Below are 22,658 nucleotides of genomic sequence, written 5' to 3' on the forward strand. Positions count from 1 at the left end.
CCTGGTTGAGTATAGTATAGCTATTGCTATTTCTGTCATTAGATCCTTCTAAATATTACAATGATGAATAGCAACAATGAATATATCATGATAACGTTACCTGTTTTCATCAGTCAGATGAGGCTCGGCTCTATATGCTCCCAACAAGAAAGTCCAGAGGGTGAATGCTTTTCTTTTATCAAAAAAAAAAAAAACAAAAAAAGATTCAGAAGAAAATAAAGGACTTCTAAAGTCTAAGTCGTGAAAAAAATCGGAAAGCTATGAAAAGACCTACAGGCTGCGTTGACGCCAGGAGATGTCATCTTGTCGCGTCCAGTATCCCAGTCGTGTTCGTTTCTTTTACTGTCTATGGATCTGACACTCCTGAGAGTCGGCTTTATATTCGCCGCCGGTCAAGTTGCGTGTGAAGCCTCTAGCGGGGGTAAAAATAATGACAGTATCGTGTTGCGTCTGTTTTCATGAAATGACGTATAACGTCATTATACCAATCAAAATGCACGTTTATTTAAATGCAATGTGCGGACTTTTTACACTGATCTCACATTAATTCGTACATATTTTTACTAGGTGGCTTATTCGTTCGAATGACCACACCTAACCCCACCCCTAAAAACTAAAAATCACCAAAAACATACAAAATTATTATACATATAACGTAAACATATCACTAGCACATCCGTTGAGCTAAAGCCACACGTGACACTGAATGCCACTGTACACTGAATGTCATTACATTCAATAAAACAAACAAATCCAACACACAAGTCTTCTTAGAGAAATATATTTATTAACTATATACATATTTAGAAAAAATTAGGAAAAGTACTTAATACAATATAAAATTAAGTATTTTATGTGCATAGTCTATATAAAATACAAGTACAAAACAAGATATAAAAATATACATCAAAATATACACATTTTGGTATTTTACTTAATACTGCTTCCTCTTTACATAAACCTTTCTATAATAATAATAATAATAATATAATAGTTTACTTTTTTTATATTTATTATATATTTCCATATGTACTTATAGTGTACGTATACATATACATACCCACATACATACCCACATTTTTATAATAATAATAATACAAGATTAAAAAAAAAGTGCACAGTATAATACTTTAACATTAAATATGGCTGGAAGATAAAAAACAGAACAGATCCAACCAAGAGAGCAAAATGAATGTATCACACATAAACAAATGTGTTATTTTCTCATAATCTGTAACCACTGCTCCTTCGTAATTCTTTCTTTATTTGAGCAAAATATTTTGCCTTTGTACTGGCTATGGCCAGTTTCTTGTGTACGAAATTGGCCACACTTTCTGCACCAATTTGCTTTTACAGTACGATTGTACGACTGTTTGGTTGGAGTGGCTGTGTCATTTGCAGGTAGCTCAGAGGAAATTGCTCCAGGGTTAATGATGGAAAATGGGGCTGGGCAGGGCACCAGAAACATCTGAGACACGACAGGGGCAGTGGGTGTGTCAGCTTTCCCTTTGCACCAACCCTAAAAAGTGCTTCCGAGATCTTCTGGCTGAGATGAGACCTGCTGATATTATCAAAAACACTGGTTTAAATAAAAGCTAAGAGAGCATTAAATGACAAAGGCATGTATATATTTTTAATGACATCTTACTGGGCTCCTCACAACAGCAATCTCAGAAATAGTCGATGGCGTTGCTGTTTCTTTGATGCGTTGTGATCTCTGAGGTGGAGGCATGAAGAAGAAGGAGGACTGGATGACAGGCGGATGAGGTTTGGGGGATGGAGGAGGACGAGGATCAGAGGGTGGGCATGAAGCTGCGGCTGAACCGGGGCGGCTGAACGTCTGTGGAGTCAAACATTATGATTAATCTATTAAGGGGATTGCCATGTTTTTAATTAATTAAAATGAAGTAGTGATAAAGTGATGATGTCATGATAAAAGTCTTGATGTCTTTTATATTAACCTGAGAGGTTTTCCTCTGGGTGCTCAAATTGGGTTTTCATCATAATTATATCAATATAACATTGTATTTACATGGTAAATAATTACTTATCCATACACATAAATAAAAATAGCACAGTGTATTATCGTACGAGTTTATTAGCTTGCCCATGAATCTAGCTACATAACTTACCTTCTGATACAACTCATGCCATCTTTTTTTCGGGGAGAAGGTCTATTCCCCTGCCTAGATGGCCAAACTCCTGTTCAAAACTCTCCAGACGCACAAGCCATTCAGCATCACTCATGCCTTTGTGAAACTTAGTTGAAGCCATGTCGTTGCATGTAACTATACATAACACGTTACACTACCTGCCATTGTAGCCTGGCAACACAGCATTTACCCTCCTGTTGTGTACATTTCATGATAGCTAGTTTTGTGTTCCTGGTCCAAAATGACCACCATATTATAGCAGATTATAAAAACATAATAAAAAATATAATATATTACATATAACATGTTGTGATTTATTTATTTATTCATCATTTAACGCCATGTCAGCTGCAGTGGCTATATTCATGGCAAGAGGAAACATTTCAATTGCACAACAAATTCAAAAAAAACATGTAAAAACAAACAAATAAAAAAATATACAAAAACATACATAAAATAAAAATAAAAACAAGAACAACAAATATACAAAAAAACATACATATAATAAAAATTATAACAACAACAAAAGTATAAGAACAATCATATAGAGTCTTAACATGTTGTGATAGATCTTTCTATCAACTTAAGTTTTTGTGAACATATAAGTTTTGAACTTCTGTTTGCTAATTATGGCTGTATGTCTCAATGACCTAGGCTCATACAACTCGTTTTTGAGTATAAATAAATAAATAAATAAATAGCATTATGTATGGATTATTTTGGTTAAAAAAATACTCAGATTAAACATATTGTGCTATTTCAACTGTGTCCATGTGGTAAGGGCATGTGCCTGAACACAATTTTATACACTTATTGTATACACTTATTCATTCGCTTCTAATGACTGGTCATTTCTGGTCATTACGCTGCGCTTACTTCGTTGGTCCAAAGGCGTACATTGATGGAAAAGAACTTGCTCTACAGGACATTGAGGTCACCGAGGGAGTTAGTTTGCGGTCTCGGTCTGCTTTTTTCAGCGTGTTTTTTGACCTAAGAATATAACTGTTTTTTACCTACAAAATGCGAACTTAAAAGTCGGACATTAGAATGTACTTTGAGGTACATTGGTCGATTTTTTTTTAAATTCATTATTGATTTATATATACATTTTTGATTATTATAATTATTATTTTTTGTATTTGTTGTTATTATTATTATTGTTGTTGTTATTATTATTAATATTTTGTAATTAGCTTTTTTCTTGGAAGATCCCAATCTTGTTTTGTTTACAAGAGGTTTTGTATTATTATTTATAGGATCTCATGGGCTGACTCACTTTTTGATACAGTTTTGGTGTCATTGTTCAATGTTTCCAAATGTTTCTATTTGCTCAGTTTACGCAAGAGGGTTGCGTAATGATGTTAAACATAAAGCTATTTTTTATGCGAAATCGCTTAATACTTATTTTTGTTTTATACAAGAGTCACATGCAAATTCTAGTGATTTTAAGTTTTGGAAATCACAGTGGGGTGATGAGTTATATTCTTTATTTGGTTCTAATTTATCACCAGGTGTTTTAACTTTGCAGCACAAGTTTAGGGGTAAGATAAAAGAAACAAGATCTGATCCTTAAGGCCATTTTCTTTTTTTATTGGTTACTTTAAATTATCTTTTCTTTGTCCTGTAACGTTTATGGATTTAATTCCACAAAAAATAACCTCAAATTATTTAATGCAATAGAAACACATTTAGAGTATTTTAAATCTGAAATGAACTGAAGTGAGTGACAGCTTGCAAGCGTTCTAGGCTGTATATACTGTCTGTCTCAGAACAGAGATATTCACCTCAGTAATGAAAGTATTGTGTTTTAAGTCATAATTTTACTGGTCAATCTTGATGTTTCAAAATGACTCTCTTATGTGCTTAGGAGTAAGTTTTCATTCAGACTTATTCAATTAGCCTACATTTTATATACCCACACAGTCATACAATTAATATGAAGAATACAAATAATTTCAGGAAAATGTGCATATATGCAATTCATATAGGTGTACGTTATTCTTCTATCTATGAAATGTGTGGTGTCTTCATCCGACGAAGCTTCTTTCACAGGCTTCTGGTTGCTTTATTTTTCACTAACCACCAGATGGCGCTCTCTGACAATCTCAAAGCTTTGATCCTTTCCAGGAACAATCAGGCTTCATCACGAGGTTTCTTTTTTTATTGTATAAATCCAAAAGTAAAACAACAACAACAAAAAAAACAAACAAAAAAAATCAAATAAGTAACTCACAGTTACAACAGACATTAACAACAACAAAAAATGATGAAGAACCAGGAAAATGACCCCCCCCCCCCCCCCCAAAAAAAAAAAAAAAAATAAAAATAATAATAATAATAAAAAAGAAAAAATTGAAAAAAGAAAAAGACCTTTCCATATTTACTTCTCTCCCTTTAATATACAACACACAGTAAAATATACATTACAAAGAAGCATTGATATTATTGACATTGAACAAAGTGTAAAAGATTTTAAGGCTTTGGCATTATTGAAGATCTAAGTTACATTTCAGGTCTTTACAACAAAAAATAATAAAAAGAAGTTTCACAGAAAAAAAAAAAAGTTTAAAAATTGTCCAGAAAAATAAATCGATTTATTAGGAAATATTTGTCTTCTATAAAAACCAAATAACACATCTTTAAACACCAAAGAAAAAAAAACACAAATAAGTAACTCACAGCTACAACAGACATTAACAACAACACAAAAATGATGAAGAACCAGGAAAATGGTTACACAAAAGAGGTTATGTGCATTTTCTTCACTCATACACATTCTTAATGGTAACTGAAAATAAATAAAGGGAATAGTGATTAATAATAAGCTCAGGAGGAGACGGTAAAGGGGGCTGTAAGAGGCCACTAAAAAATCTACAATTTTTATCATTTAGAAACATAAATATATTTGTATAAAGTCTTATATAAGAAATAATATTAAAAAACTCCCATCTATCTATATTTTGTGCTCTCCGTCCAATTCAGTACATAACTGAACTCACACAATGAAACATAACTCTGTGGTCCCAATATGACAGTTTTCATATTTTGTACTTGTGCATTAAAGGGGTCATATGATGCTGCTAAAAAGAACATTATTTTGTGTATTTGGTGTGTGGAATTACAAATATTTAAAATCTTAAATCTAGGTTCCAATGTAATAGTTTATAAACTAAAAAAGTTATGTACATTGTGTTTTACATTTTGAGGTAAAAAAAGGATCAAATCAGGAAGCCCAGGTGTCTGAGATAATGATCTTTTGTCTTTGTGCTCTTCCTTGCCATTTGGCTTTTTAAGACTGATTGGATTAGCACCTATGCATTTGAAGGACACTGTTATGCTGATGAGATCAGCGATGGGGAAACTCCTGTAACAGGAGTTTCCTGTACTGCATTTGCATGCTTTGCTTAGATGGTCTCCACCTCTATGTATGCCTCCCCCTTGAAATGTATATAAACCACAATGTATCAATGACTAGTTAGACTTTTGATGACTTCAGCGCCATCCAGCGCGTTCTCAATAAAGAATTCTGCTGAAGATTACCCAAGAGTCTCCTGGTCTTCACTTCTGAGTTTCCAACAGGTGTAATGAAATGTGTTTATGCGGTTTAAGGTTTAAAAAAACACATTATTTTCCACATACTGTATATTATTGTTTTTCCTACATGCCCCGCCTTCTGAAACGTGTCGATTTTCACAAAGCTTATCACTCTGAAAAGCGAGGTGTGCTGTGATTGGCCAGCTATCCAGTGCGTTGTTATTGGCCAAATGCCTCAAGCATGTGACGGAAATGCTACACCCCTCACCATACTGTGATGCCCTGTCCGGCCGGAGCGAAGAGACGTAAACATAAAACCCATTATAAACGTGATATAAACATGATTTCTAGTCGTGTTTACTTTTGGAAGGCCAAACAAAGTAGTTTCGCTTTCTCAACGAAACAACGTCACACACTGCAGCCTTGAGTGAGTGAAGACTGGAGGCCTAGCGTGAGCGGAGGCTGCAGGTCTAGAGTGAGCGGAGGTCAGAGGTCTAGAGTGAGCCGCGGTCTAGAGTGAGCGGAAGCTGCAGGTCTAGAGTGAGCCGCAGTCTAGAGTGAACGGAGGCTGGAGGTCTAGAGTGAGCCGCGGGTCTAGCGTGAGCGGAGGCTGCAGGTCTAGAGTGAGCCGCAGTCTAGAGTGAACGGAGGCTGGAGGTCTAGAGTGAGCCGCGGTCTAGCGTGAGCGGAGGCTTGAGGTCTAGAGTGAGCCGTGGTCTAGAGTGAGCGGAGGCTGGAGGTCTAGAGTGAGCAGAGGTCTAGAGTGAGCCGCGGTCTAGAGTGAGCGGAGGTCAGAGGTCTAGAGTGAGCCGCGGTCTAGGTTGAGCGGAGGCTGGAGGTCTAGAGTGAGCCGCGGGCTTGAGAACGGTGCGGCAGGAGGTCTAGAGTGAGCCGCGATCTAGAGTGAGCGGAGGCTGCAGGTCTAGAGTGAGCCGCGGTCTAGCGTGAGCGGAGGCTTGAGGTCTAGAGTGAGCAGCGGTCTAGAGTGAGCGCAGGCTGGAGGTCTAGAGTGAGCAGCGGTCTAGAGTGAGCGGAGGCTGCAGGTCTAGAGTGAGCGGAGGCTGGAGGTCTAGAGTGAGCCGCGATCTAGAGTGAGCGGAGGCTGCAGGTCTAGAGTGAGCCGCGGTCTAGAGTGAGCGGAGGCTTGAGGTCTAGAGTGAGCCGTGGTCTAGAGTGAGCGGAGGCTGGAGGTCTAGAGTGAGCAGAGGTCTAGAGTGAGCCGAGGCTGGAGGTCTAGAGTGAGCCGCGGTCTAGAGTGAGCGGAGGCTGCAGGTCTAGAGTGAGCGGAGGCTGGAGGTCTAGAGTGAGCCGCGATCTAGAGTGAGCGGAGGCTGCAGGTCTAGAGTGAGCCGCGGTCTAGAGTGAGCGGAGGCTTGAGGTCTAGAGTGAGCCGCGGTCTAGAGTGAGCGGAGGCTGGAGGTCTAGAGTGAGCCGCGGTCTAGAGTGAGCGGAGGCTGCAGGTCTAGAGTGAGCCGCGGTCTAGAGTGAGCGGAGGCTGGAGGTCTAGAGTGAGCCGCGGTCTAGAGTGAGCGGAGGCTGTCTAGAGTGAGCCGCGGTCTAGAGTGAGCGGAGGCTGGAGGTCTAGAGCGAGCCGCGGTCTAGAGTGAGCGGAGGCTGCAGGTCTAGAGTGAGCCGCGGTCTAGAGGGGAGGGAGGAGAGTCTAGAGTGAGCCGCGGTCTAGAGTGAGCGGAGGCTGGAGGTCTAGAGTGAGCCGCGGTCTAGAGTGAGCGGAGGCTTGAGGTCTAGAGTGAGCCGCGGTCTAGAGTGAGCGGAGGCTGGAGGTCTAGAGTGAGCCGCGGTCTAGAGTGAGCGGAGGCTGGAGGTCTAGAGTGAGCCGCGATCTAGAGTGAGCGGAGGCTTGAGGTCTAGAGTGAGCCGCGGTCTAGAGTGAGCGGAGGCTGGAGGTCTAGAGTGAGCCGCGGTCTAGAGTGAGCGGAGGCTGGAGGTCTAGAGTGAGCCGCGGTCTAGAGTGAGCGGAGGCTTGAGGTCTAGAGTGAGCCGCGGTCTAGAGTGAGCGGAGGCTGGAGGTCTAGAGTGAGCAGCGGTCTAGAGTGAGTGCAGGCTGGAGGTCTAGAGTGAGCCGCGATCTAGAGTGAGCGGAGGCTGGAGGTCTAGAGTGAGCCGCGGTCTAGAGTGAGTGGAGGCTGGAGGTCTAGAGTGAGCCGCGGTCTAGCGTGAGCGGAGCTGGAGGTCTAGAGTGAGCCGCGGTCTAGCGTGAGCGGAGCTGGAGGTCTAGAGTGAGCCGCGATCTAGAGTGAGCGGAGGCTGGAGGTCTAGAGTGAGCCGCGGTCTAGCGTGAGCGGAGGCTTGAGGTCTAGAGTGAGCCGCGGTCTAGAGTGAGCGGAGGCTTGAGGTCTAGAGTGAGCCGCGATCTAGAGTGAGCGGAGGCTGGAGGTCTAGAGTGAGCCGCGGTCTAGAGTGAGCGGAGGCTGGAGGTCTAGAGTGAGCCGCGGTCTAGAGTGAGCGGAGGCTGGAGGTCTAGAGTGAGCCGCGGTCTAGAGTGAGGGGAGGCTGGAGGTCTAGAGTGAGCCGCGGTCTAGAGTGAGCAGAGGCTGGAGGTCTAGAGTGAGCCGCGATCTAGAGTGAGCGGAGGCTGGAGGTCTAGAGTGAGCCGCGATCTAGAGTGAGCGGAGGCTGGAGGTCTAGAGTGAGCCGCGGTCTAGCGTGAGCGGAGCTGGAGGTCTAGAGTGAGCCGCGGTCTAGAGTGAGCGGAGGCTGGAGGTCTAGAGTGAGCCGCGATCTAGAGTGAGCGGAGGCTGGAGGTCTAGAGTGAGCCGCGATCTAGAGTGAGCGGAGGCTGGAGGTCTAGAGTGAGCGGAGGCTGCAGGTCTAGAGTGAGCAGAGGCTGGTGGCTTGAGAACGGTGCGGCAGGCAGATTCTACGAAGGAGCGTACCTTGGTCTTGCAGCAACCACATGTGATGACCCTGGGCTGGACGCCGCTTCGTACATGGTGAAAGCTGATCCTGCGATCCACAGTGCAAAGTTGATGTATATCCTCAGCGACCAGCACGGATCAGCTCCAGGCATAACGAAGCGGATATCGTCCTCTTTTGGAAGTAGTTTTGCTTTCACATGAAACACACAGCGTCTATACGACATGGCGGCGGCGGCGGCAACAACAATACTACAACGAGAATAAAAGCTACACCTTCTTTCTTTGTGTGAACATCTAGGCCCGTGTTATGCAAATCTTCACACATACTGACGTAGAGATGTGGGGCGTGTTAGAACAAGCCGTTTCAGGGGGGCGTGGACGAGTGTTAACTTTTAAAAGAATATCTCTTTGGGTTTGAGACTTTAGTCTTTGCAGCTTTACAGATCTTGTTTATAAACCAAAATCGCATAACACTCCAAAGAGAAAGGAAAATTTGAAATCGCATCATGTGACCTCTTTAAACAGGCAGCTTCCAGTAACATGAATGACACTCTAACAATCATGTTCATGTGTTTAAATGGAGTCAGTGTTTTAATTATTAGGATGACTGTAATCGTTCAATCTCAGGTTTTTACAGTTCATAGGTCACTTCTCCAGAATAAAAAGGACGAGTTGAATGCTTTTGGTCACTCTCCTGTACGGGCTTGCTATCTGTAGTTTCCACTGTGGGTGATGCCTTCTTCTTACAGCAGAAAAGAAGAAGACGAAAGCAAATGAAGAGTGAGAAACAAATAAAGAGTGAGAAAGATGAGATCAGACCAAGGCGAGTTCGTTTTTCGTTGCTGGTGCTCTCAGTCTGGTCTCCTCCTGCACTGGTGAGCTTCTCTGCATCAAATCAAAGAACAGAACTAGCACTCTGTGTTTATTTCTTTTTCTTTTATTAAAAAGTGTATTTTCATTTTGGGAAACTTTGGCTTTTATTTCATTACATTTCAAAGCTCATTATGCTTTATAATTTCCTTGTTATTTAAAACTGAAGAAATCTGGACACAGTAGCAGTGTCTGTTGACCGATTTGTGAATAAATCACTTATTTCACCTAATTATTTTCAATGAACTTTTGATACCTTATTGACTGCTGGCTAGTTGACGACTGCTAATAATACATAATAATTCATTGTAATGTCAGACTGAGCTCAAACCAGTATTATTGTAGTTGGCTAAAACTAAAACTGAAATCAAAGCCATAATTTTGTTAATTGAAACACTAAATTAAATTGTATCATTTTTTTTTTCAATTTTAGCTAGATGCCAAGGCAACATTTCTCATTTTAAGTTAGTTTAACTTGAATACTAAAATAACAAAATTAATTATATTTAAATGAAAAATATAAAAAATGACCAAATATATACAAAAACAACACAATTACTAAAACTTAAAATCAAAATTAAAACAAAAATAAAAAAAATAAATGATTCTAAGGCTGCAACTGTCACTGAGCCAGTATTGTTGTTGTAGTTTTTTTAATCACACTATTTTACAAACAAATCTTACCCATCTAATCTTATTACTTTTCCTGGAGTAATATTTAATCTGAGTATCTGTACTTTAACTCAAGTATGTGATTTACAAACCACTACAATGAATGTTGCTGTTGCTTAGCATTCATTCCCATATAAAATGTATAACAATAGTATTAAACCCAGCCAGATAAATTAATGTTAATAATGTAACATTCACCTAAAACCCAACTGAGAACTAACTATACAACAGGCGTTGCACATAATGTAGGATGTAACAAGTGTGGTCATATGATAGTCTTACCCATGCAGCATGTCGTGTGGGTATCCTCTGTCTCTCATCTCGAACGAAGCAGCGGTATAATCCTGCGTCTGTCTGATTGACACCAGTGATGGTCAGAGACACATCACCGTCTCTGTATCCGTCCTCTGTCAGCGATACTCTCTCCTCATAGCCCAGGCCTGGGATTGTGGCTCCTACTACAGTGTAGTGCAGAGCTTTTTGTTCATAATGTAGCCACGTCACATCACTGACACCGCTCTGAGTATCCGCATAACACGGAAGAGTGACGTTTCCCAACTCAGCAACTGTCACGTTTATATGAACTATAGGGAAAATATATAAAAATTAAGCTACATTTCTCACTACTTATGCTATTTAAAGCATTATCTAAAGCGTCTCTAATGTGAGGCAAACAAACACTCACCTACAACATCCCGTTTAATTTGCTTGATTAAGCCATCACAGCTGCACTCGTATTGCCCCAGGTCATTGTATTTAGCTGCCTTGAGAAATAGAGAGTTGTTTTCACGCTTGACTGCAAATCTTTCCCGAAAACTTTCATCAATAATGCATTTCTGCTTTTGGCATTTAGCAACAGTTGCTTCTATGGGGAAGGTCTTCCTCCACATGACTTTTTCACCGCTGCCACAAGGAAATGATGCTGGGTGATTCAGCATCACAGTAATGGAGGAAGCACCTATAAATAAAACAAAAATAGTTTAGAATTGTCATAAATACCTCACAATCACATACAATTTGCAGAATCTACAAGATGTTTATCACAATATGTTTTTCATCTTTATGTGTAAAAACACAAAGTGAAGCAGGTCATGGAGATAAGGAGAAGACACTGGTCACTCAATAAAAATCACATCGCTGGGTGTTTTTGAAAGTTTTGATTTTGTTTGGTTTGATGAATAACATTACCTTTGTAAGTACAGTATGACTCTCACTCAGCTTGTGAATTATCAGCTTGTGAATTATCAGAAATGCAGGACCAGGGGGACTTTTTTGAATGTTTCTAAACACACTCAGTTCACTGAACCTCTCTCCTTGTGGCTTAATGTACCAAGACAAGATTGTGATAGTGATAGACCAAATTTTAAAGCATATACTATGAATGTACCAAGACAAGATTGTGATAGTGATAGACCAAATTTTAAAGCATATACTATGTGCAGATACGCATATAAGCCCAGAATGTGAACGCAACGCGTTTATTTACACCAGTGTTGGGGGTAACGCATTACAAGTAACTTGAGTTACGTAATCAGATTACTTTTTTCAAGTAACTAGTAAAGTAACGCATTACTTTTTAATTTACAAGTAAATATATGAGTTACTTTTTCAAAAAAGTAACGCCAGTTACTTTGTTTTTCCATTTATTGACTGACAAGTCTCCTGTCCCCATACTGAAAGAAATCAGAGTACAGAGGCGTTGTGTGCGTTGTGTGAACATGATGTAGTTCTAGACTAAATGTGAATGTGCATTAATTCATCCTACTCACAAAAAATGTAGAGTTAGTATTCATCAAAATTAATTAAAACAGTGAAATGCAAACTTAGAATATGACACAAACCTGCAATAATTAAATATGTTAAATAACACAAATGTATCTAATCCCATTTTATTAACTTTGCTGATGATCTTTGATGATCCAGTTCAACTATACTAATAAGCAAAAATGACTTTAGATAAACTAACAATTGTGCTTCATTGTTTTTTTTTTAATCGCTGAAGAGTGTTGAACCTTCTTCTCCTGTGTTCTACTGTACAGACGTGAATTTACTTTTCCTTCAGCCTGAGGTTTATTTATCACACTTCTTGGTGTGAAAGGGCTTTACATTTGCTATAAATAGAACTTCTTATATCAAAAACAATCAAGCCCTGCTCATATTTAAAAAGTAACGCAAAAGTAACGTAATGCATTACTTTCCATAAAAAGTAACTAAGTAACGTAATTAGTTACTTTTTTGTGGAGTAACGCAATATTGTAATGCATTACTTTTAAAAGTAACTTTCCCCAACACTGATTTACACATTAAGAGTTTTCCTCTCATATAAAGAAAACATTAAGTCTTCAGCAAGTTTTTGATTGGCCTCAGTGCTGGGGGTTGGTGTCTTGTAGTTTGTAATATCTTTCAGGTCTTTCCACACTGAAGCAGGTTCGTTTGCCAGAAAACTGGTTTTCGAGCTTTTTAGTGTAGCTCCTCTTAGCTGCTCTAATCTCCTTATTCAGTGTGTTCCTGGGCTGATTGTACAAGATTCTGTCCCCAATCCTGAAGACATCCTGGCCTGGTGAAACTGTCTGAATTTTGTTGTGAACCATGGTTTGTCATTGTTAAATGTTAAGAAGTCCTGGTAGGAATGCATATATCCTCACAGAAACTGATATATGATGTTACAGTCTTACAGACACACCTCAATAAACTCCAAAAACACTCAAGTCATTGCATTCAAAATCAGACAAGAAAATCCCGCTCTGTTTTTGTTGGTCCATCTCTTTACAGTCCTTACTACAGGCTTAACAGATTTAATTTTTGGCCTGTATGTTGGGAGAAGATGAACCAGGCAGTGGTCAGAGAGTCCTAAAGCTGCTCTGGGGATGGTGCGATATGCATCCTTTATTGTGGTGAATGCTGTCTCAGTCTCCACAAATACCCTCCTGAAAATCAAAACTCAAATTAAAAAAATGAAAACTCACTTAATACTTTTCTTTTATTAAAGTCCCCGAGAATGATTATAACAGAATCTGGGTGTTGTTGTTCCGTGTCTATGATTGTGCATTTGTAAAATAAACAAATATCTTCCTGAAACGCTTCTGCTGTCTCAGTCTCCACAAATATCTTCCTGAAACGCGTCACTCAAATGAACTAAATGAAAACTCAGCTATAACTTGACACCCAGACATTATAAATACAGTTGTGCTCGTAAGTTTACATATCCCTCGCAGAATAAGAAAAATGTTGATCATTTTAACAAAAAAAAAGAGGGATCATGAAAAATGCATGTTATTTTTTATTTAATACTGTCCTGAATCAGCTATTTCACATAACAGGTGTTTATATATTCTCCACAACACAAAATAACTGAATTTATAAAAATGACCCCGTTCAAAAGTTTACATACCCTTGAATCTTAATACTGTGTGTCCTTTCCTGGGTGATCCAATTGTTTTTCTGTGTTGTGATAGTTGTTCATGAGTCCCTTTTTAGTCCTGAGCAGTTCCTGCTGTTCTTCAGAAAAATCCCCCAGCTCCTGCACATTCTTTGGTTTTCCAACATCTTCTGCATATTTGAACACTTTCCAACAGTGACTCCATCCAAAAGATGGATCTCAAAATCATGCAGTCACTGTTGGAAAGGGTTCAAATATGCAGAAGATGCTGGAAAACCAAAGAATGTGCAGGAGCTGCGGGGTTTTTCTGAAGAACAGCAGGAACTGCTCAGGACCAACGAGGGACTCATGAACAACCACCACAAAACAGAAAAACAGTTGTGGATCACCCAGGAAAGGACACACAGTATTAAGATTCAAGGGTATGTAAAGTTTTGAACGGGGTCATTTTTATAAATTCAGTTATTTTGTCTTGTGGAGTATATGGAAACATCTGTTATGTGAAATAGTTTATTCAGGAAAGTAATAAATAAAAAATAACATGCAATTTTCATGATCCCTCTTTAATTTTATTTAAATTATTAACATTTTGCACATTATGCAATTGTTATGTAAACTTATGAGCACAACTGTACATCTAAAGAAAGCTTGAAGAGTCTACTTTTAAATGAAGTCATGTCAAAAACAAATACTCTCTGATAAAGTAAGCTGTATGAAACAAACGTGAGGTCCAGTCTTTCCCGTCTGACTTCATTATCTGTAATGTGGTAATGCGTGGGGCGCATCAAGCTCTATACAATAATAATCCACGTGGGACATGCGGACATGTAAACACCCACATCTCCTCCGTAAACTAAGCCTCCGTAAATTTTTTGTTTTTGGATGAAGACACGCTGTGAGAAATAAGTATATAGCAGAATGCAATCCAACACGTGGCTTAATGCAGCGGAGGATCTCATTCTCATGAGTCATTTATTTTCATTTTTATTATTGTTTTTATGACATAAGCCTGTACACATTTACTAGTTGAACTTTTCCCAAATTATAATGCCAGACTAAAATATGTGAAATTGATTGCAATATTTTAAAATATAATAGGCAACATTTCATTGCATCTAGATGTTGTAGGACTCATCTGCATTTTAGCTCGCATTCCCCAGCGATTTATTACTGACGCCAAAACATGATTTTAAAATGCTTTTTTTCTTAACACTGTATTTGTAACTTACGTCAGGGATCTCCAACCCTGCTCCTGGACAGCTACCGTCCTGCAGACTTCAGTTCCAACCCTGCTCCAACACACCTGTCTGTAATTATCAAGTATCCCTGAACACCTTGATTAGCTGGTTCAGGTGTGTTTGACTGGAGTTGGAGCTGAAATCTGCAGGACAGTAGCAAAACAAAATCAAATACAGAAACCCCTGACTTAAGCAACGTAATTTTATTGACATTATTAACTGTAATCAAATTACATAAATTTAAAATGTAATGCAACACTCACTGCGTTATCAGGAAAAGTAATCTGAATACAGTAACGTGTTATATCTAACTCTGCCATTCAGCCAGGTTTACGTAAAACACAGAGCAGGAGAGCATATTTTTCCAGGAGAGCAGCAGGAGTTAGTCAGGTAGAAGAAAACCGGTAGAAGATTGTGTGCTGTGTTCTGCCCAATGTTCAGCAGTTCATCTCTGGTGAAACTGATTGTATTTGATAAACAAAAATACAGGACAAACTAACAAAAACAGTAAAACAACTGGAGAGCTCCACACTGAGGTGGCTATCTTGTAATGTCATCGTGACGCAACTCCTCATTCTCTTTATTCAGTATATATATACACACACATACACACACACACACACACACACACACATATATATATATACATACACAAGAGTGGAGTGAAATAATAATTTTACACAAAAGAATTCTTTAATTATAAAAAAAATATTGAATTGCATTAAAAGAAAATAAAGTGACCTACCAGTTAGAAATAGTGCAAGAATCCAATAAATCTTCATCGTATGCACTGAAACACAATTTGAAATTACATTTCATGTTAGTCAGACAGGACATTTTGACTCAAACACTTGCTAAGATTCATAATGAATGTCCAGATCATATTTCTTGGCCATGTCTTCTCGTTGTTGCTTTCCTGGACCTTAATTAATATCCGTGAGCAAATAAATTACAACTGAATGATGATACTCAGAAATTTGAATAGACAATAAATTGGACACAGTTACAAACAATAGATCACATTTGTGTTAATTTTTTCACATTCTTGCACATGGGGATTAAAAAAAAGAGCATTTTTTAATCCTTTGAACAGGGTTAAATTTATATTGACAGCTAATTCATAGCTTTCAGTCACGTGACCGGCTCAAAGCCTTGGAGGGCAGAACATCCACAGAACTGCAGCACAAGCCTCTCAGTTTTCCATCTGTTTCCCAGCCGCAAATATTTAGATCACCTCTCAAAAGAATAAAACAAAGGTATGTGAACAAAATGCAAGTTTTGGCCTTTGCAATCCATATTAAGCACCCGCGACAATATTTCAATCATTAAACAGTGTGACAAAACATTGTAAAAACACTTAAAGTGCCTTAATATATTTAAAACAGTAATATTATAAGATCAAATTCAGCAATCACCATATTATGGTGCACATCTACACCAGGCGGTGTATAAGGTAAGCCCGGAGGATCATCAGAGACTCCAGCCACCCGTCCCACAGACTGCTCTCTCTGCTGCCCTCAGGAAGAGGTCTCCGCAGCATCCGATCCCGCACTAGCTGACTGAGGGATAGCTTTTTCCCCTCAGGCTATCAGACTAATGAACAGTCAGAACTAACACACCCTACGGCACCCTACAGCATACTCCCACAATATCGTATGCCACACACTGCACTTTAACGCCAACACAGTTCAATACTGGACTATACATACATACTGCACTAAATACAATAATCTATCTACTACCACTGGATACCTTTCATGTCTTCTGTCTGATCACCCTGTTCTTCGGTGTGCATGTTCTGTATATGTCTGCTTTTGAGCTATTGCAGGGAGCCAAGGTCTTCACCAAGCTAGACCTCCGGAATGCCTATCATCTGATTCGCATACGTGAGGGGGATGAGTGGAAGACAGCCTTCAACACACCCACGGGACACTTTGAGTACCAGGTCCTACCATTTGGTCTGACCAATGCCCCAGCTGTCTTCCAGGCCCTGGTTAATGACGTGTTGAGAGACATGGTGAATTGCTTCGTCTTTGTGTATCTTGATGATATATTGATATTTTCCCCATCTCTGCAGGTACACACTCAGCATGTTCACCAGGTGCTACGACGGCTGCTGGAGAACCAGCTTTATGTCAAGGCGGAGAAGTCCGTCTTCCATGCCCAGTCGGTTCCGTTCTTGGGGTTCGTTATTTCTGCAGGAGAGATCAGAGCGGACCCCTGTTAGGTAAGGGCCCTTGCCGAGTGGCCAGCTCCTGACTCTCGTAAGGCTCTGCAGCGGTTCCTGGGGTTTGCCAAGTTCTATCGGCGGTTCATCCGGAACTTTGGTCAGATTGCTGCACCTCTCCCAAGGTATCGTTCAAGTGGAATATTGGGGCACAGGAGGCCTTTGATAAATTAAAGTCCTGGTTTATCTTTGCTCCTGTCTTGTCTATTGCAGACCCTGAACGTCAATTCATTGTTGAGGTGGATGCCTCTGATGTCGGTGTAGGGCACAGCCCAATCTCAGCGGTCACAAAAGGATGGAAAGGTGCATCCCTGTGCCTTCTTCTCCCACCGCCTGAGTTCCCCAAGAGTCAGCTGACACCATTTTGCCCAAAGAGGTGGTGGTGGCATCCCTCTCTTGGGGCATCGAGAGACGAGTAGAGGAGGGGCCTGTGCCGAAGGAGGTTCCGGCGGGTAATCTGTTTGTTCCCGCCAAGCTGCGCTCTGAAGTAATCCAGTGGGGTCACTCGTCCAGGCTGGTCTGTCATCCAGGAGTCCGGAGGTCACTGGCTGCCATCCGTCAGCAATTCTGGTGGCCATCCATGGCCAAGGATGTCAGGCAGTTCGTGGCTGCCTGCTCTGTGTCCGCTCAGAACAAGACTTCCAATGTGCCTCCCGTTGGTCTGCTCCGCCCGTTGCCCATCCCTTCTCGCCCCGGTCACATTTTGTCACTGGCCTCCCTGAATCTAAGGGTAACACTGTCATTCTCATGGTGGTGGACCGTTTCTCCAAGGTGGCCCATTTCATTCCACGCTTGGTCGGGTGCACCCTGTTTTCCATGTTTCCAGGGTTAAACCTGTGTTGCATTCCCCTCTTGTTCCCTCTGCCCCCTTCTATTTTTTTTCCCCTTCCTCATTTCCTAGACGAGGCACCTGCATTCCGCAGAAGTTTTTCGGTCCGCTCTGATGTCGGTTCTCATGTGTCTTCCTCCCCTCTCCGTTCTCTACGCGGCCGCGCCATCGGGCGCCCCCTGCCGGGTGGTTTCGCAAGGACACTGAAGCCTCGAATTTTTCTGTTGGACTATATTTTCCTGATTTCCCGGCCTGTTTCTGTTCGTTTGAGGAAGTTTCTTTTGGACTTATTAAATAAATTGGTCTCATACTGAAACCTGCATCTGTGTCCAGTGGTGTCCGCGACAATACCATCAAAAGCACATCCATGACATTTTGCATATGCAGTCCATGCATAATCTGTTGCACCTTCGCATATATTATGTGAATCTATGTCTACATAATGCAGAATGTGTACATACTGTGTATAATTGTATAATGCTAACTGTAAGTACGTACATACTGTGTATAATGTGTATTGCTAACTGTAAGTATGTCTAATAGTACACTGTGTACTGAGTATACAGTATGTATGTGTATATTGCACATTGTCATCTGTATAAGCCTGTATGTCTGTATGTAAATTGTTTCTGCACTGTCTGGAGCACACTCCCAAGTAGAGGGCTGCATTGGGTTTGGGCTCCCGCGGGACCCAACGCAAATCTCGCGGAAGTGGGCGGGTTTACCTTTGCTACGGGCCGGTGTGGGCGGTCAAAAAATTTCGCTTGTGAGGGAGTGGAGCGGTAATATCTCCTTAAGAGCGCTGAGCGCCTTTCTGAAGATTCCGCTCTGCTCGCTCAATATACGCTCAGCGCCGCTCGCTCAACCCAGTCCATAATCTAAGCATTCTTTGAGTGCATTTTATCTTGTGTGTGTGATTTTCACAGGCTTTATAATCCAGGTGTATTTTGTAAAGATCTACGCACATTTCATCTTGTGTGTGTGTGTGTGTGTGTGTGTGTGTGTGTGTGTGTGTGTGTGTGTGTGTGCATTTGTGTTTTAATGAGCCTGTTTTGAATTTTCCATTGCACAACAACGGCAGCTATTTTCACGGAAAAAAGTGAACGAAAATCAAATACACTTCTTCAGTTTTTGCATTTTAGGAAGGCTATGTTTGCAAAAGTTAGATTCATTTAATTAGCCTAATCCAATTAATAAAATTAAGAAGAATGTAAGAATATCGTTTTGAAAAAATTTTTATTTATCAGCATGCATAATTTTAGACAATTATCCAAGAATTTCGGTACAAAGCAAGCACTCTGTTAATATTACGCTCGCGCTCGCCATAAACCAGTTCCCGCTCCGACATAAAATTTATCTAGTAGGCCTAATTGTTTGTTTATATATATATATATATATATATATATATATATATATATATATATATATATATATATATATATATTATTTATTTTTTTTTTGCAATAGCCTGTTAATCAAGCTATTGTGAATGTGAAATGTGAGATTTTTTTAAAAAAGCATTCTATTTTGTTTTATTAATTTCATTTTGTGTTTATTTTGTCAAAATTATATCTAGCATATTTTCAAAGTTCTCTGTGTTTATTTATTTAATGGTAAAGTTGTTTACTAGTTAATTGTTTGGTTAATCAATACAATAGGCCAAGCCTGCGTTTAAAAACTGAGGTGCGTTTAGTTGCAGTTTTGTTTTAAAGGTTATTTTTTTTTAACGCTAATAAAAAAAATATCATAAAAAAATGTCATGTGTGGTGCTTTGGTTTATCATCGGTTACTTCATATTATTTAAATCCAATCATGTTTAAAATCGGTTATTCTGGATGTTAACTTGAACAAATATTTAGTCTGAGTACCTATTTGTGTACATTTTTCACAAGCTCTGAGATAAAGTCCGCGAGTGCGGGCGGGCCTGGATCACGAAGGGTTGCGGGAGCGACGGGCCTGGTCATATATTCAGCGGGAGCGGGCAGGTGCGGGTGCGGGTTTAAGAAAGCAGTCCCGCGCAGGGCTCTACTCCCAAGAATTTCACTCACCAAGGCACATGTGCTGTGGTGACGTAACAACAAAAGTGATTTGATTTTATATTAATAATGGACAGTTTACACAGGCACGCAGATGAGGCCAGAATATGAAAGCAATCCGCTTAATGGTTCAGTGTTTTCCTTATAATGGTTTTCTATGGGAAACCATTTAATGTGAAATTTTGCACATATGTGTAAAAATAAGTCTGTGGAGCAAAGCTCCAAAAAGAAAAAAAAGAAAAAAGAAAAAAAGACCTGACTTTATTTAGAAGTTTGCAGTAACATTACTAAACTGAATGCAGGTACAAAATGTCAACCAAAAATTACTCCCACCAAAAACAACCGCCCCTGCATATGACTCTTATCAAAATCCATGTTACATTTGATAAACACACTGATCAAAATGAATATGAATAAATGATCAGATTGTGCATTTTTAGCATTTCAGGTATTGTTATTAAAGGTTGTACATATAAATCTTATCATAAATCCATTCGAAAATAGCTCGTATTATTAAATCTAACAAAAGAACACGCATTACGCTACTAAGCTGTAAGTGGTGTGAGTCTAAAGGACCACATCCGTCCTAAACCATGGTTCGCCTCACTTTCGGCCTGAAACGTGTGTGCTGCGGGGCTGGATATATTATCTCAGACTATTAGCGGAAGTGGGTTTCTCCGTCATCTCGCACATAACGCGCTCGGGCTCTGTTCAAGGCAACCGTGCCTAGTGGGAGTACACCCTCAATCTGACACTTTTTCTTTGATGATGAACCAGCCAGGGTTCCAGACTTCTCCAGAACGTCACGATGGCCAGTCCGCCCCACTTGTGTATAGTATATCGATATTTCTGTCATAAGAGCCTCCTAAATATTACAATAAGCAATGAATATGTCATAACGTTACCTGTTTGCATCAGTCAGATGAGGCTCGGCTCGGCTCTATGCGCTCCCACCAAAAGAAATCCAGGGGATGAATGCTTTAAAAAAAATTAAAAGGAACAACTTTAGAAAAAAAAATAGTTCTAAAGTATACATCATGAAATAAATCCGAAAGTTTAGAAAGACCTACAGACTGCGTTGACGCCAGGTGATACTCTGTCGCGTCCGGTTCTGACACTGCTGAGAGTCTATATACAGCTTGTATTCGCCGCCGGTCGCGTGGTGAACTGTCTGCGTGAAGCTGGATGACCTGTTACTGTATACAAACAGACCAACCCAACTAAGGGCTACATTGGGAAGGGGGACCACTGGCTGCAGGGAAATTATATTTTTCGATTAATTATTTATGTATATGAGAGTTTGCAACAGTGACAACAGCAGTCTGTAAACAAACTCTCACAATCATTTTCAGCGACGCCCCGGTTGTAGTATATAATGAATGATTTTAGAAATTCAGTTTAGAACCCGCCCCCCAGTTTGTGTTGGTATCTTCCAACATAGAGGAAATACTAGAAGCGCGTTTGAGAAGCCGCACAGGACGCCATCAGCACTTACAACACTGACGACTTACAACAGCTGACGACACAACTGTGCGATGACACTACTGCGCGAGCCCTCAAAATGACGTAATGCGGAAGGTACGCGGACGGTGTTCTTTCGATTTGTGCTACCCTGTCAGACTTTGCTACCTCCCATTAAAACGGTGGGTAGTACAATTCGACAACGAAAAATACTACCGATACTTATACTACGGCTGACGAACGTTCTGAGGTGTGCCGTTATTTTCATGGAAACGCACGGCGAACTCTCTAGACCGCATTACAGTTCCAAAAGTTAAAGGGATAGTTCACCCAAAATGAAAATTCTGTCATCTTTTACTCACCCTCATGTCTTTCCAAAGCTGTATGAGTTGCTTTCTTATGTTGAACATAAAATAAGACATTTTGAAGATTGCTGGTAATCAAAGAGTTGGTGGTTGCCATTGACTTCCATAGTATTTTTTTTTCCTACTATGAAAGTCAATGGCAACCAACAACTGCTTGATTACCAGCAATCTTCAAAATATATTATTTAATGTTCTACATAAGAAAGCAACTCATACAACTTTGGAAAGACATGAGGGTGAGTAAAAGATGACAGAATTTTTGGGTGAACTATCCCTTTAACTGTAATAACGGAAATTAACATACAGTACCTATAGCCTACAGCACACAGAAATTACTGCTATCACACATGCTCGCACACTACGTTCACGCAGTTTGCACAAAAAGGTAGTTTTAAGCACTGCCCTGATGATTTTATCAGTTAGCCTAAATAGTGTAGCAACTTAAAGGCTATGACATTTCTCACTAGCGAGGTAATAACAGCGCTGTTTAGAGACGCTGCTGCAGAACACTGTTGAGGGACGCACAGAGGTAGCCTAATAGGGCTTGGGCGTCGTGACGTCATTACTTGGCGTGGCCGCCATGCTGATGGCCTCCTTTACTGCTACTCGGACTACTGCGCAGTGTTTAGACATACTCCCTCTCAGCCGTGTGTCTTAATTTGATTAATTAAAAATCTATTTCAACCATGGTAAACCGTTGCTGTATTGTGGGGTGTAATAGCGCAACACATAATCGCCCTTTGAAAAAAAATGGATTAACTTTCCACTGCTTTCCTGCTTGGAGGCGCGACCACGGAGACCAAGTGAGGTATAATATCTGAATATTAATTTATATAGCTTAAGTAAACACTGAAAATAAGGGAAATTTCCTGGGCTACTCATCCAAAAAAACGGAAAATTTCTACATTCATCATTCTGTTGCTGTCCCTCTGCTGACAGCAAAAATTCGTACTACAAAACTGATGCATTAACTAAGCGAGATTGTGAAGCTATGTCTAACGTGACTTTGCTTACATTG

At 40.2% G+C, this 22,658-nt stretch overlaps 1 long non-coding RNA gene across 1 annotated transcript; it reads right to left on the reverse strand.

Annotated features, from left to right (window-relative positions):
• Positions 1-10,800: 10,800 nt before the first annotated feature.
• LOC122137328 lies at positions 10,801-21,184 on the reverse strand. The gene is made up of 4 exons (XR_006154773.1): positions 20,885-21,184; positions 20,720-20,792; positions 15,468-15,512; positions 10,801-11,063 (listed from the first exon to the last, which is right to left on the reverse strand). It is a non-coding gene; the product is annotated as an uncharacterized LOC122137328 (long non-coding RNA).
• Between the last annotated feature and the right edge of the window lie 1,474 nt (positions 21,185-22,658).

The sequence above is a fragment of the Cyprinus carpio genome, chromosome B5, assembly GCF_018340385.1.
Source record: "Cyprinus carpio isolate SPL01 chromosome B5, ASM1834038v1, whole genome shotgun sequence".
Lineage (NCBI taxonomy): Eukaryota > Metazoa > Chordata > Actinopteri > Cypriniformes > Cyprinidae > Cyprinus > Cyprinus carpio.